The sequence below is a fragment of the Panulirus ornatus genome, chromosome 2 (genome assembly GCF_036320965.1).
Source record: "Panulirus ornatus isolate Po-2019 chromosome 2, ASM3632096v1, whole genome shotgun sequence".
Lineage (NCBI taxonomy): Eukaryota > Metazoa > Arthropoda > Malacostraca > Decapoda > Palinuridae > Panulirus > Panulirus ornatus.
The window spans coordinates 87,905,889-87,921,948 of NC_092225.1; positions in this window are offsets into that span (position 1 = coordinate 87,905,889).

Genomic DNA, 16,060 nt, shown 5'->3' on the forward strand with positions numbered 1-16,060 from the left:
GTATTGAAACGAGGAAATTTCACCACAGGTTTTCACCATCGCAAATGACTCGTTCGAAAGCATTGTTCACAGTGATGCTTCTTCGGTCTACAGGCTATATAATAAATTAAGCCAGAATATATGAACAACGGTAATTATAGTCACTTTTGGAACAAATATGTATGATTCTTATTTGTTTGTTTTTATTCCTTGTTTGTCAATTTGTCACATCACTTCCGCACTTTCTGTCGTGACGTCACTATGACGTACTTGAATTCCTCTCTCCGTTACACGCGTCACGCGTTATATACACGTATATTCTCCCATTAATTTCATAGACTGGAGGACAATAATGAAATCGAGACCTTCCACATGCATGACAGTCATGGGAGACAATTTTTGTTTAATATGGATACACCAAAGGTATTCGTGAGGAAATGTAATTGCTAATGGTTGGTAAGCCTTGACCGTCAACCATTACCATTTTTAAGTATTATCGCTGTATATTTCACCATTACCCGATCATATATCTTCAAGAAATAAGATGTTAGCAAACATGCATGATTTCTAGAATATGATAAGGACGTTAAAGCAAGAAATAGGTGATATGGCGAGTCCGTGACAGAACAACGGATACGAATGATGAAATCAATGCTGTTGTTGGAATCATACGTCGTATGATTCCCTCAGCTCTTTAGTAACAATCAAGTTAACAATATTTCTCTCTGACGTTTGTTTTTGAATGAAAAGACGAAAAAAATAACGATTAGAGAATTAATCTACCGGACAGTAGAAATTGTTCTAGATTTTTCTACGGATTTTCCCCCTTTCGTTCGTTTATTACACTTAAAAGAATGAAATTAGAAAAAAAAAAACCCAAAGAATTACACAATGGTCTCACCACGTCTTATTAAATACATAAATTGCCATAGAATGTGAGGCAAGGCGAGAGGACACGAACAGCTGAGATGGAATATAAGCACCTGATTACATGGTCATAATTCTGACCACGTCAGAAGACGTGCTCGATGGCAGACCCAGGGTGACGACACTTTATGAAGATAATCAACACTTTTATTTGTGAATATATTTATTGAACTTGTTTATAGCAATTATTTGGTTCCTAGGTTTATGCTGCTAAGGGTCAAAGGTGTCAATAATAGCTGATGTGTAAATCATTACGTGTGCAATTTGATATAGTTACAAGTTTTTACCAGAAATGATCAGTACTAGATTTGTTGTTGTTATTCCTTAAGGTTTCTCTGTTCTCTGGGTCAAGAATGCATTTGAGAGAAGTTTTAACGTGTTGTGTACAGCAGGCATAAAACATCTGAGAAATAGGATAAAGAGCAAGCACAGATGTACTGTAAGTTGTTTCAAAGGCAAGGCCTACTTGTCATTAGTCTTTCACGAGAAACACCAGGAATCAAATGAATCGAATGAGGAAGTAGGGGTTTTAAAACTTTCTTAGAGGTATGTGCTATTTTCCCACTTTTAGTATTATTATTATTATTATCATATCATTATTACTATTATTATCATTATTATTATCATTATTATTGTTATCAATATTATTATTTAGCGTAATCCAAAGTGTTTCATATTAACAATAACTTGAAATTTTAGTCGCTAGAAAATAGTCACCAGCCCCGGCTATCCTGTTTTACCAGTGTTACCAGCCACCGCTAACCCCACCTGCTAACCCTATGTAACCAGCGCCAGTCCACTCTGTGTTACCACCGCCACCTGTCCATCTGCTACTGGCCCCTCATCCTGCGTCAGCAGTCCTACTTATAGCCTTATGTCTCTAGCCCATCCTGACAACTTTGTCTAACCAGCCCTAGCTATAAGCATGTGTTACCCAGCCTTGCTGATAACCCTGTGTTACCAATCCCTGCTGATAACCCTGTTACCAATCCCTACTGATAACCCTGTGTTACTAATCCCTGCCGTATGTGAACCCCTGAAGCTATTCAGGGAGGCAGTCCTGACATGCTAGAGAGAAGTGTGGGCACGTAGGAGGTGGACAGGAGAGAAAGGGTAATGAATAGTTGGATGAGTTAAGATGCTGGTGAAAGGAAAAAATTGTCGTTACTTGCATGGAAGGAGTGCAAGTGATTGGGAGATGTACAAGAAGTGGCAGGAGGTCAAGAGGAAGTGCATGGGATGAGAAAGAAGGCAACTCAAAATTGGAATAAACTAGTGATAACAAACATCAGGGAAAATAGGAAGTGAGAAAAACGAGAGATCAAATGTGAATATCAGTGAAGGGGACAAATGAAGAGGTGGTAACAGGTAGAGAGAGAAGAGGTGAGTAAATGGAGTGAGTACTTTGAAGGACTGCTGAATGTGTTGGATGATATGATGAACAGATACGGGGAATTTGGGATGGGGAGCGTTGTGTAGTAAGAGTTATGAAGTGGTTCGGTGATAAGGAAAGAGATTGTGAAAGTCTTGCGAAAGTGTGGCAATGCGGCCGGAGTGGATGGGATAACATTTGATCCTTTCAAAAAAGGCTGTGACTCTGTTCTTGAGTGCTTAGTTAGGTTATCTAATGTATGCATGACTCAAAATGAGGTGCCTGAAGGTTGGTAGAATGTCTCTGTATAGTTCCACTAACACAAGACAAGGACAAAAGTATATGCTGATATCATGGATATTATAAACGACAAAAGGGTATAATATCCAGGGCACAATATTTCGAATAATACTATGTAAATACAGGGACGCAACACGGCCAGACTGGTTACTATCATCAGAATAGGAATTGAATATTAGGATGCATTGTCATCATCCATACAGGTTTAAAACAGCCTGTCCGTCGGTAAGTCTCATTCTGGAACAACCCACCACTGCCTAAACTCATAGATGATAGAACAGTTGTCATTATTTCCATTACGTATGACCGACCGACCACCTGCGACCTGTCAACACGAACAGGCCTGAGCAGCGTCGTGAGGCTGGAGGAGGATAATACCCCGGGGGACGACTACTGGAAACATGGAGGAACGCTCAATGTGGAGGAAGACTGACGGAAGAATGTAAGGGAAGATGTATATAAATGTATGATTTTGTTAGGTAATATGACTCTGAAATAAGACATGAAACGATGGTATAATTTCTTCCTCTATGTAATATTTGTACAATCAATTTTTTTTTAGCTTAAAAATCCAACTTTGTCTTAACCGCTCCGTTCACTCGCCATACTAAGTATCAAGTTGGAATCCCTACCCTCACAAATTCAGATATTGTTAACATCTGCCTAAGACAGTTTTTCAATGCCTCCAAAATTCGTAAATGGCTTCCCCTGTCTCGTCATTTTTTTTTCTGTTCATAACCCTTTCCATATTTCAAACAAGGCCCGACTTCGATGTAGACTTCTGTCTGTGACTGAAGCCTCCAACGTTTAAAAAGAAAATACATTTGTCACGTCTCATGGGACCGCAGTAACAAAACTTGAACTTTGTACGACAGAGGCTGAATGAAATACCTTGCTGTTAGGTACCAAGTTATCAGTAGTCCAGTAACATGCACAGAGACAACGGGAACTACTTCCTTTTTTTTCTCATTGATCTGAGACAAAGAATCAGACATCCAACTCGAGTTCAGCTCTGATCCTCCTCGTTATTCAAACAGTTTTACTCCGACTGGAATCTGTTCAGTCCTGTAAGTAGCTCTTTTTTTTCTGTTCCTTCGTCTAACAGACCACTGGACTAATTCTGCTTAATTTCATTGTCGACTTTCCTTGGGAGGACCCATTCTTCTAATGCTTCCCTGCGTGAAGGACTCATAACCGAAATCATAGGGTAGGGCGCGTAGGAATACATCACTTCCTCCCCTAACACTGTCTTCTCTATTTCATTCTTTCATTTCACTGTTCTTGTGCTGAAGGTATAAACATATAAGGGACCGGGTGAATTCTCCCTTTATCTGCCTTTCATTCGACCTTTTATTTCCTATTGGAATCATTATACGTCTGGTTTTCGTGAGGTTCATTCTTCCTTCACAAGAAGGATGTAAAGTGAATTCCCAGTGATAGGTAGTTCTAATCTTTATTCAGGAACATCTCTAATGACTGATAATCTACCTCTTCTCATCTTTTCCACTGAGATAAAATTAGACCTGCCTAACCTGATAAAACCACAGGTTATATCTCACTCACCCAATGAACCATTCTACATTCTCTCATCTTTAAACTTCAAAGGTAAAAACCCTCTCTATCGGGAAAAAGAAAAGTAAAGATTAGATTAGCAATCCGCCCTTGTTTCCTAGATAAATTTGCACCTTAACTTGCAGCTCCTGTGTTGGTGCCCCTTAACTTGCACCTATGTTGGTGCCTCTTACCTTGCACCCTCGTTGGTGTCCCTTAACGTACACTGGTGCAGCTTGCACCCATGTTGGTGCCCCTTACCTTGCACCTGTGTTAGTGCCCCTTAACCTGCATATGCCTCAGTACAAGTGCTTTTTCCTTCCTCTTCGAAAAATCATCTCATTAAAACCATCCTGAAAACGTAAGACGATCGCTGTACAGGATCCGAATCTTTTCATATTTCTCATTCTCTAAAGTTCCTCGACTCTTTACTGTCTTGTCTTTGCACAACGCTACAGCTTTCGTAATGACAGCTGAACAGGCGATGTTCTTTCCTGTAAAACCTATATCTGGTCTTCCTCTTCTGGTGATTGTAGAATAGGGAAAATTGTCTCGTGGCCCTCAGCATATCGACAGATTATGATAAACTTGTCTTTTGCTACCATCATTCGGATTTCCCATGCGAGTCCGTTGACGGAGTGGCATCTTACAGCAGCATGTCCTAAAACTATGGTGCTATCCACGTCTAAGGTGTCATAAGTGTTGTTTTCAATGTTTGTCTCGTCTGCTACGTTACATCTCATGTTGCCGTATCTGGCTCCTCACCTCCAGCCTCATACCCGGATGTTTGGTAGACGTCTAGCACTTCCGCACTTATGGACCACCACGACACATCACAGGTCCTTAAGCTAGAGTGTCTGACACGTCATTCTCGGCGTAATGCGTCATCAAGTTGCCTGGTCATCGAGAAGCGATCATTGTATCACTAAATAACAACGTTGCAGCGGCCGGAAAAAACGAATCAAGAAAATCATTCGCTGGGAGAGAGCCGCTCTAGCCTAGCCTAGCTTGTTGGACGTTGCCCGAGGGCGCACGAACGCCATGTGTCGTCTCAAAGCAAATGATGTAATTCAGGTTATGGTGGACCACCTGTCTGCATGGCTGTGCAATGCCGGATATCATGGTAGCCCCAGAGACATTGGCAAAGTACCATAAGGTTCCGAGAATTCACATTCATTTTCTCAAGTGATCAGTTGCGCCAACAGGTTTCTGTACGCTCTGGAAGTGATATAGATTTAAACCTGTTTCTCAGGTAAATGTTATAAGAATAAGAACAATCATCAGGTCACAATCTTCCACGTACAGCTTCAGTAATGAAAGACCAATAAGCGATATTCATCCCACCTTAAGATCACATGAAACAGCAGCTGTCTGCCTATATGAAATTTGTTTAGACTGGGTATGAAGGTATGACAGGCAACTAAATAAAATACCCAAGGTAGCCAAATTCTTTTACAAACAGGTACTAGAAGAGGACATACATACAAGTGATGTATTCCTTTTAGAGATGTACTGTTCCATGCAGTAATCACTGCAATTCACTGTTTAATTATTGCGAGTATCAATTTCTTACGCGGCTCTGAAGACATAGAGCACGTACAGACCCTGCTGATGGTGTACTAATGTACATGACACCGTTCATCGTACCGTATCCCCGGCAAAAGGCAATGAGTGTGGGTCTCGCAACCCCACCGCTCAGCGCCTGTTATAGCCCAGTAATGGGTGAGGGAGACGACTCCCCCCCACCCATGATGAACACGTACGATGCACGGACGTGGTAAATGTTTGCTTCCCCCGGCGCGGGTCGACACCTCCACAATGTTACATTGGTAGTGTGTGTGGCGTCAGTAGTGCAAGGATGACAGTGCCCACTGAAATAAGAAGCGGTACCTCTCATCTGTACTCAATGATGGGATTCCAACGTGAATTTATCATCGTATACAAATCTAATATTATCATGACAGTTCAAATGATCATTGAGAAGATTTGAAGTGATGCAGTGGGTCTTCAACGGAATTAATGATCATATTCTCTTATGCAACTATGAAAACTAGACCTTAACGGGACAGATCTTTGAAATCTAGCAGTCATCGACGGCGCATACAGTACCAGAATAAGTTTTAGTATAGTACACAAAAGAGCCAGTGGGCAAGACGCAGGTCTATATACATTAAATGCTCATATCAATGCAACGCAGAAAAGTGCACCTTAGCATTGGAGACGCTCTGATTTTTTTTTTTTTTTTGTAACATCTAACTTTGAGGTGTCTTTCAACTTGCAGCACAGCTAAACCATGAGCTGTTTTCTCCAGCATTAACCAGCAAATGACCAGACAAAACACAGCCCGGCAGTCCTGGATGTACGGCGCCAACATCTGCGCTACGACAAGCCATTTGCAGGATACATTTCCAGTCTCACATGGCTCAAACGGTTTCTGAAGGGAGGGACAGCCTGAATGATGACGCTTGGAGACATACTCACTCTTATGATGGTGATGAAGTGCGTGACGCAGCACGCAATGTTTTCCTCGACGCTGGAGGTAAATTTTAGTCCCGTGGTCTGCTAAGAGAGACCGGGGTTACTCCAATATTTACTGTATTTTTATTTATGGGACAACGGTTTTCAGAGGTTATTGGCGAGGAGCAACGGGTCTAGCGAGTACTTTGGAGTTTCAATGGTTTACATAGAGACAATGTATAGGTTCAAACCAGCGCTACATAGATGAAGAGACTAGATATGAACGACTTTAGACAAGTGTTGTTGGTTCTAGATGCGCACTGATCTGACGGTTCTTAACTGGTTTTGTTCAGTATTTTGTTGGTTCTCAAGGACGACGGCGGGTAGGTTTAGTGAGGGAAATTCTTGGTCACTAGTGTGAAACGATCTTCCCGGAAGGAACTAGTTAAAAGTTACTTGTGTTGTGTATGTGTGTTGCATCTGTTTGGAGGACTGAATAGGCGCAGGAGATTTCCCTCGAGGCTTCAGTCTGGGGCTGGTACCACACCTACATTGTTACCAGTTAAGGCGTTATTGTTTACAATAAAGTCGTTGTTCATTAAAGATAATTATTCTCTTTATTAATCTAGGAGAATAGGCAAATAGGTTAGGTTAACCTCGCTGTTCAAGAAACATAATAGTTAAGACAATGCGACTCTCTCTTGACATTTCTACTAGTTTCATGGGTTGCCAACTAGATCAGATAAGTTGCTCCACGGAAAAATAGCAAGAAAAAAAAAGTTTTTATTTCTTAATCTCAAATCATCAACATGTTTAATCTGGTAGTCATACCAACACGGAGAGATAGCCATGATGTCTTTTTTCTCTCCCTCCGTCTTGCAGGGCACCTGGTAAAGACCGGATCTCCCGTCTCTGCCATGATGGCGCTGGTAATGTAAACAAGGGTGCTCGTTAGTTCGTCGTAGCGAAACAAGTTTGGCCGTTAGAGTCGTGCGTACGTGTTGGTGCTGGTGATAGGAGGCAGAGCAAATCGTTGGCGAGGAAGGAAGGAATGTATTCCTCAAACATGCTGTCTTGTAGGATTGATCATCTCGAAACGTAATGACTGGAACATGTTCTTTTATCTGAGATACTTTTTTTTTTATCTTTATCTTTACAGCTGGACGGGACGACTCTTGAGAATGATGACACGTGCTTTGACCCTGACCCTTACCTTACCTTGGAGGGTCTAATCAAAGGCCAGCCTGGTTATCCTATCTCCGGGTTGTATCGTCATGCTCAAAGGGTCAACTTCCAATGTATGTCGTAGGTGGTGATCCACTCTACTGTACTAGAGTAGGCGAGGAACCACCCTGTGTGGGTCCAACACGCCAGGTTTACGATGACCTTCTGTGTGTGTGTGTGTGTGTGTGTGTGTGTGTGTGTGTGTCCAGCATTAATTTCTCTCTCGAGATCCCAAGTCTCGGCGTCTCATCGGATCTGAACGTATGTGTGTGTGCGCCAAGTCAGACCCACTCTACTTCCTCCTTCTGTCCTGTTACCTGCTTCATCGTAATCGTAATAATTCACCTGCAACATAAAAAAAAAAACAAGAAAAATTCGAACAGAATTAAATTGATTACAAGAAACTTATTTCTAGGATTCACTTAGACCAAAAATACGTGGCGATAAAAACAAGGTGGGAGGGGGGGGGTTAGACATCGACCTTTGTCCCTATCCTCGTAAAAAAAGAAGGAATCGGATGCCTCAGGTTAAGCCATCCTGGGAGAAACAAGTCCTGTATCATAAACATTGACTTAACCGTTGGTAGTCGACAATCATGAACTTTATCGGACGAATTCACAGAGAACTCCGTTTTATCGGGGGTTGTTATCGGTCCTCTGCTGATTGTCATGTTGACGCTCACCTGAGTGTGTGTGTGTGTGGAGTCATGGTTACTGGCAGCGTTCCCCAGCCACCGTCTCTCCCACCAGCAACGAGTTACACACGCAACACTTAACAGGATAATATTAGCAAAGTGGAGAAATTCTTTTAAGTCCTGCAGAATACAGTAGTGTGGTTTAATAGAAATAAATCAAGAATGCTTTATAGGAATATCAAATATATCATTTGTATGTTGTATCAAAGCATCTGGGGGTCACACAGAAGGTCACAGGTCGCTGGGAGAAGGGAAGATCAAATTGTCCATCTTCAACACTGTGGACCATCTTACATCTAAGATGTCAATTTAACACACTAGGATACTTTACACTTACATAAATACCACTTACATAACTTTACTTAACATATAAATACCACTTGTATACTTTACTGAACATAGATACGATAAAGTGTCTAACACTCCATAAACATAACCATGAATTATCATCTGGGCGGCTCTTAGCTTCAGCTGGTGTGAGACACAGCCAAGTTGGTTAGGTCTGTATCGAGGCAGCTCGTGATAGCTGGTCTGAGATAAAGAAAACACCATTAAAACAAACATCCTCGGCGGTAGGAGGGTTAGCATTGTTTAGCGCATTTGTTCGAAGCCTGGTTGCGCCAGTCGGTCCACAGTCAATTCATCTGTTCGTCCTTCTTTAGGGGCTGATCGATGAAATATATATATAGCATTTAAGATAACCTTGGTTAGCGCATTCAGATGCACGTGGCGTCTCAGCTCACAAGAAACAATTCTAAGGATTTTTACTGCATTTTTCAACGTACAATTTCTTGTGTTGATTTGTCCAAAGAGGATGAAGTGTAGGAGCAACACTCCCAGTACCTCTCGTAAACAATAGTGTGAAGACAAACTGGAGGGGAATATAGTGTTATCCAGAAAACTCATTCAAGATGTGACGGTAATGATCAAAATAGATTACACCACAAAAGAGTTGTATTAATCCTTGTTCTAACTTTCTGATACCTTGCTGGAATGGAAGCTATCGTTCTATGTAATCCATCATTGTTAATCAAGTAGTTCTTTATGTATATTTTCTAATGTTGGAGGCTCCAGTCACGGACACAAGTCCACATCAAGACCGAGCCTTCAGTGAAATATAAAGGGGTTAATGAAAAGGAAAATGAAGACGAGGTAAAGTATTACGATTTCTGGAATGATTGACTCAATCTTTTAAATGGCGTTACTAGTAGGTCATAGCCATCGGGAAAGACGTAACAAATCAGCAGTTACGATGCTCATCTGTCTTTGCGAACGATTACTCTTGAATCAATCAATGTATCACTCGGGCAAGCAAGCTCAGTTTCTGTTAGTTCTTCCCAGTACGATAGTTTTAGCATGATATTCCTATCCTACATAACGTTTTCCTTTCTGTATCATTCGTAATTCTAATGCTCGCAGATATTCTTTATCATCTTTGCCATTTCCATTTATCACTTCACCAATAAATTATCTTTTCTATCTTTACCACTTTGAAATACCAAAGTATCAGCTAAAATCTCTTGGTTTGTTTGTGTGTTTACAACAGGTGACAGATGGTTTGAGTCCGACAGTTATTTCTTATTTGAATTGCCTGATTATTTTTTTTTGTTAATATATATTCTTTTTGGGCAGATACTTTAGTTTTCCTGAGTCAATGATTTCCAGTGGAAATTTTCTCTAGATAATTTCTTATTCATCAAAATATCCCTAAATCGTAGACATTTACAAACACCGTTGATAATCATCATGGTGTGCAATCGCTCTATATTTTCGTTACCCCTCAGTGGCTCTCTGGACTCGTTTTCTATTTCAGGCAGATCAACCTTACATAACACCCCTCTGTGAGTCCTGCAGTGTGTGTACTTCTCTGTACCGTACTTGTCTTTAAGTATTCTTCGTAGTTATCATCGACATGATGCTGATGCTGCAGCAGCATGTCAGATGACCTACCTACTTACGAGCAGTCCCCTACGTTAAGATTTTGCCATGAGAGAGAGAGAGAGAGAGAGAGAGAGAGAGAGAGAGAGAGAGAGAGAGAGAGAGAGAGAGAGAGAGAGAGAGAGAACACCGACTCCCTAAGGTTCTACTATCTTATCTCTGCGTATTGAATAAACAGTTCACTTGTTATACATCGTGCTATACAATCCAATGATAATTGTTCAGTGTTTGTAAACACTTTACTTACCATGTAAACTGCTGTATCATTCATTCAGTACTACTCAATCAATATTGATATATTTCTTAACATTGTAGCTTCCTATGGACGACTTCAGTCATTAAGTTGCAGTCCCTGGACCTTTTTCACACACTGTTTCCTCAACTGCGCCATTGCCCGCAGGATGGGAACGAGTGCACAATAAATTAACTTTTTTTGCACACACACACACATACACATCCCCTACACGATGCTCATGATAAATTTGTGACGATTCTTTTTTAACTTTCCTGATATTAACACTAACTTCCAATGGATCTCAACTTTAGAGTCCCATTCTTTGGTCCTTATACACAGTCTGTATCCTTATACACAGTCTGTATCCTTATATACAGTCTGTATCCTTATATACAGTCTGTATCCTTATATACAGTCTGTATCCTTATATACAGTCTGTATCTTATACACAGTCTGTATCCTTATATACAGTCTGTATCCTTATACACAGTCTGTATCCTTATACACAGTCTGTATCCTTATACACAGTCTGTATCCTTATATACAGTCTGTATCCTTATACACAGTCTGTATCCTTATATACAGTCTGTATCCTTATATACAGTCTGTATCCTTATATACAGTCTGTATCTTATACACAGTCTGTATCCTTATACACAGTCTGTATCCTTATATACAGTCTGTATCCTTATACACAGTCTGTATCCTTATATACAGTCTGTATCCTTATATACAGTCTGTATCCTTATATACAGTCTGTATCCTTATATACAGTCTGTATCCTTATATACAGTCTGTATCCTTATATACAGTCTGTATCTTATACACAGTCTGTATCCTTATATACAGTCTGTATCCTTATATACAGTCTGTATCCTTATATACAGTCTGTATCCTTATATACAGTCTGTATCCTTATATACAGTCTGTATCCTTATATACAGTCTGTATCCTTATATACAGTCTGTATCCTTATATACAGTCTGTATCCTTATATACAGTCTGTATCCTTATATACAGTCTGTATCCTTATATACAGTCTGTATCCTTATATACAGTCTGTATCTTATACACAGTCTGTATCCTTATATACAGTCTGTATCCTTATATACAGTCTGTATCCTTATATACAGTCTGTATCCTTATATACAGTCTGTATCCTTATATACAGTCTGTATCTTATACACAGTCTGTATCCTTATATACAGTCTGTATCCTTATCTGCGCCACTATCCGCAGTTACCAAATTTTAATATCTTTCCTAATGATTCATGTTCTCTCAACCAATGTTGATGAAACACCCGTGTATTGTTATATCCTCTCAACTGATCTTGATGAGTACACAGATTGAATATCTAAGGTATATATATATATATATATATATATATATATATATATATATATATATATATATATATATATATATATATATATATATATATATTTTTTTTTTTTTTTTTTTTTTTTTTCAAACTATTCGCCATTTCCCGCGTTAGCGAGGTAACGTTAAGAACAGAGGACTGGGCCATTGAGGGAATATCCTCACCTGGCCCCCTTCTCTGTTCCTTCTTTTGGAAAATTAAAAAAAAATTGAGAGGGGAGGATTTCCAGCCCCCCGCTCCCTCCCCTTTTAGTCGCCTTCTACGACACGCAGGGAATACGTGGGAAGTATTCTTTCTCCCCTATCCCCAGGGATAATATATATATATATATATATATATATATATATATATATATATATATATATATATATATATATATATATTATCCATATATATATATATATATATATATATATATATATATATATATATATATATATATATATATATATATATGGAAGGAGACATACCAAATTTGGTCAGTAATGTTTACCTTTCTAGTTCACGTCATTTTCTGTTAGATGAATAACTTAGTTCTGCATGCATGTCTAATACATACTTGAGGAAAAAAAAAAAAAAGATACGATACTTCATCAAAATAACTAATGAATAATGGTTTCATCATATATCACTCACAATAGCTGTTAAATCTACCTTTCGAATTAATTTGAACCAGGAGAATATTTCCATGTGCCAAGCAGTATCTACATATGCAAAAGAATAAACTTCAGAAAGTTTAAATCATATTGTATTAAAAAGAATGTCTCCGAATGCAAATACACACCGCGCTTAAATGTCACAAGTAATTTTACGAAAGGTGTTCTAAATTCTTGTAGATGTACCAGGAAGCTTCATAATGTAGTCCTAGACGCGATACAGACTAAAAAATAAAGTAACTTTAGGCCCCTCAATTTTCAAAATTATTAGGTAAAAAAAATCTTCAAAGGTGAGAGTATCTTCTAGAGGCAAAAAAATTTCCTGAGACGCCAAATTTTTTTTCTTGCGTTTAAAAGCCTTATACTGTGACAGACCGTTTCCCAAAAAGTATCTTCCGGTTTCCGAAAACTTTTCTGTCGTGCAAAAGTTTACACCGTTGCCAGAAGGTATTATCAAGTGCTATAAAGTTCCTTTACATTTACGAATATTCCTCCTGCTAGATAAAAATCTTTGTTAGATAACTAAAATCAACTTCATGGTCCTGTGCATGTATCACTTAACGTAAAATGGTATCTATGGCCCTATACTTACGCTACCAACAGATAACAGACGACCAACGGGTATACGACGAAGTTATCTCTTTTATATCAGCTAAGACGGCACGGGAAATTAGTGTTAGGTACCCCAGTCTATCGCTAGGTACCCAGTATGTCGACTTAACCCTACGGAAGGATGTAAAGCTGGATTGACTGTGGACCGATTGCCGCAACCAAGACTAAGCGATCGACCTGTGGCGATCCGTGGATGCCTCACGGTCAACCACGGTAAACCCTACACCACTTTGAATTTGAGCACACAACTCTTGACCATGAAGGATACGACTCGACCATGAAGAGTACGACTCTTGAACATGATATTATGGCCTTTGAGTACGACGTAACGACCTTTGGGTATGACGGTAACCGAATGGTCGGAAACGTGTATTCCGGGTAAGGAACCGAGTCTGAGGGTCAGCGGTAATGAAACTAAGGCAGAAAACGTTAATGCCACGGGCCTAGCAAGTGGTATCTTGCAGCAAGATAAGAGTATGTGAATGAAACAAAGTTTCTTGGATGAGTCGAATGTAAAGAACAAGAATTTGCCGAAACTACAGCTATAAACCCTCACTCTTACTCTCTCTATCTCTTTGAGAAATACATCCGGTAAACGCTACGAGCTAGCCCTGCCATTATCTGAAAATCTATCCGCAGTAAGGCTCTCTCTCTCTCTCTCTCTCTCTCTCTCTCTCTCTCTCTCTCTCTCCGCCTCTCCATCATCATACACTACACACACGGACGCTCAAGAGATTCATTCATAATCCACGAGAATATCTGATCTCTTAATCAACAGTAGATGAAACAATGATTTTTAGAGTTTATTTCTTGCCACGATACATCACAAAAATCGTACGGGCGTCATTGATATTTCTTGTATATTAGCAGAGTTGGAAGACATGAATATGGTAGTATGGCATTACCGGGAACTGGCTGGTGGATCCACACCAAAGCTTTTCTTGCTTCGCCTTTGTACTTGTTGAAACAGCGGGTAGTTTGTCTGGCCACTTACACCCCACGAGCAAAGTGTGACGAAGACTTTGGAAGCGATCCACGCTTGGGTGTATATTTATACACACACACACACACACACACACACATGCACACATGACTACAAAGGAAAAAATCATACATATACCTACACGTAAAAATACTGACACACGTAGTGTCACTGACGCAGACAGACAGACACACGCACTTTATTGGATTTTTTTTTTTTTATGACAGAGGAGGACGTTCAGTAGACAGGGGCTCCACGAATGTAGGACTCCCTCCCGGTAAATCAATATTAGTTCCATGGGGACTTTCGTAGTGTACCGGTTACAGTTTCTAACGTGACTCATTCAAGGGCCGGCCAGGGTCGAGCGCATAGGTTCGATTCCTAGATGTAACAATGGGTCAGCCCAGTTGTTCACCCCACCCCTAGGTGTTGTTCGATCAATTGGGTACCTGGCTCAGGCTAGGGTATATATATATATATATATATATATATATATATATATATATATATATATATATATATTCTTTCAAACTATTCGCCATTTCCCGCGTTAGCAAGGTAGCATTAAGAACAGAGGACTGGGCCTCTGAGGGAATATCCTCACCTGGCCCCCTTCTCTGTTCCTTCTTTTGGAAAATTAAAAAAACAAACAAGAGGGGAGGATTTCCAGCCCCCCCGCTCCCTCCCCTTTTAGTCGCCTTCTACGACACGCAGGGAATACGTGGGAAGTATTCTTTCTCCCCTATCCCCAGGGATATATAATATATATATATATATATATATATATATATATATATATATATATATATATATATATTGGAAAGGATCACAATTTTGCGCCTGATCAAGATATTCCTGAGTCCATTTTCATTTCCCCCGTGGACTCATAGGAACACACACATATATATATATATATATATATATATATATATATATATATATATATATATATATATATATATATATATATATATATCCACTTCCGCTTCCATGGTTCCATCCGCTGCCAGATCCACTCCCAGATATCTAAAACACTTTACTTCCTCCAGTTTTTCTCCATTCAAACTCACCTCCCAATTGACTTGACCCTCAACCCTACTGTACCTAATAACCTTGCTCTTATTCACATTTACTCTTAACTTTCTTCTTTCACACACTTTACCAAACTCAGTCACCAGCTTCTGCAGTTTCTCACATGAATCAGCCACCAGCGCTGTATCATCAGCGAACAACAACTGACTCACTTCCCAAGCTCTCTCATCCCCAACAGACTTCATACTTGCCCCTCTTTCCAAAACTCTTGCATTCACCTCCCTAACAACCCCATCCATTAACAAATTAAACAACCATGGAGACATCACACACCCCTGCCGCAAACCTACATTCACTGAGAACCAATCACTTTCCTATCTTCCTACACGTACACATGCCTTACATCCTCGATAAAAACTTTTCACTGCTTCTAACAACTTTCCTCCCACACCATATATTCTTAATACCTTCCACAGAGCATCTCTATCAACTCTATCATATGCCTTCTCCAGATCCATAAATGCTACATACAAATCCATTTGCTTTTCTAAGTATTTCTCACATACATTCTTCAAAGCAAACACCTGATCCACACATCCTCTACCACTTCTGAAACCACACTGCTCTTCCCCAATCTGATGCTCTGTACATGCCTTCACCCTCTCAATCAATACCCTCCCATATAATTTACCAGGAATACTCAACAAACTTATACCTCT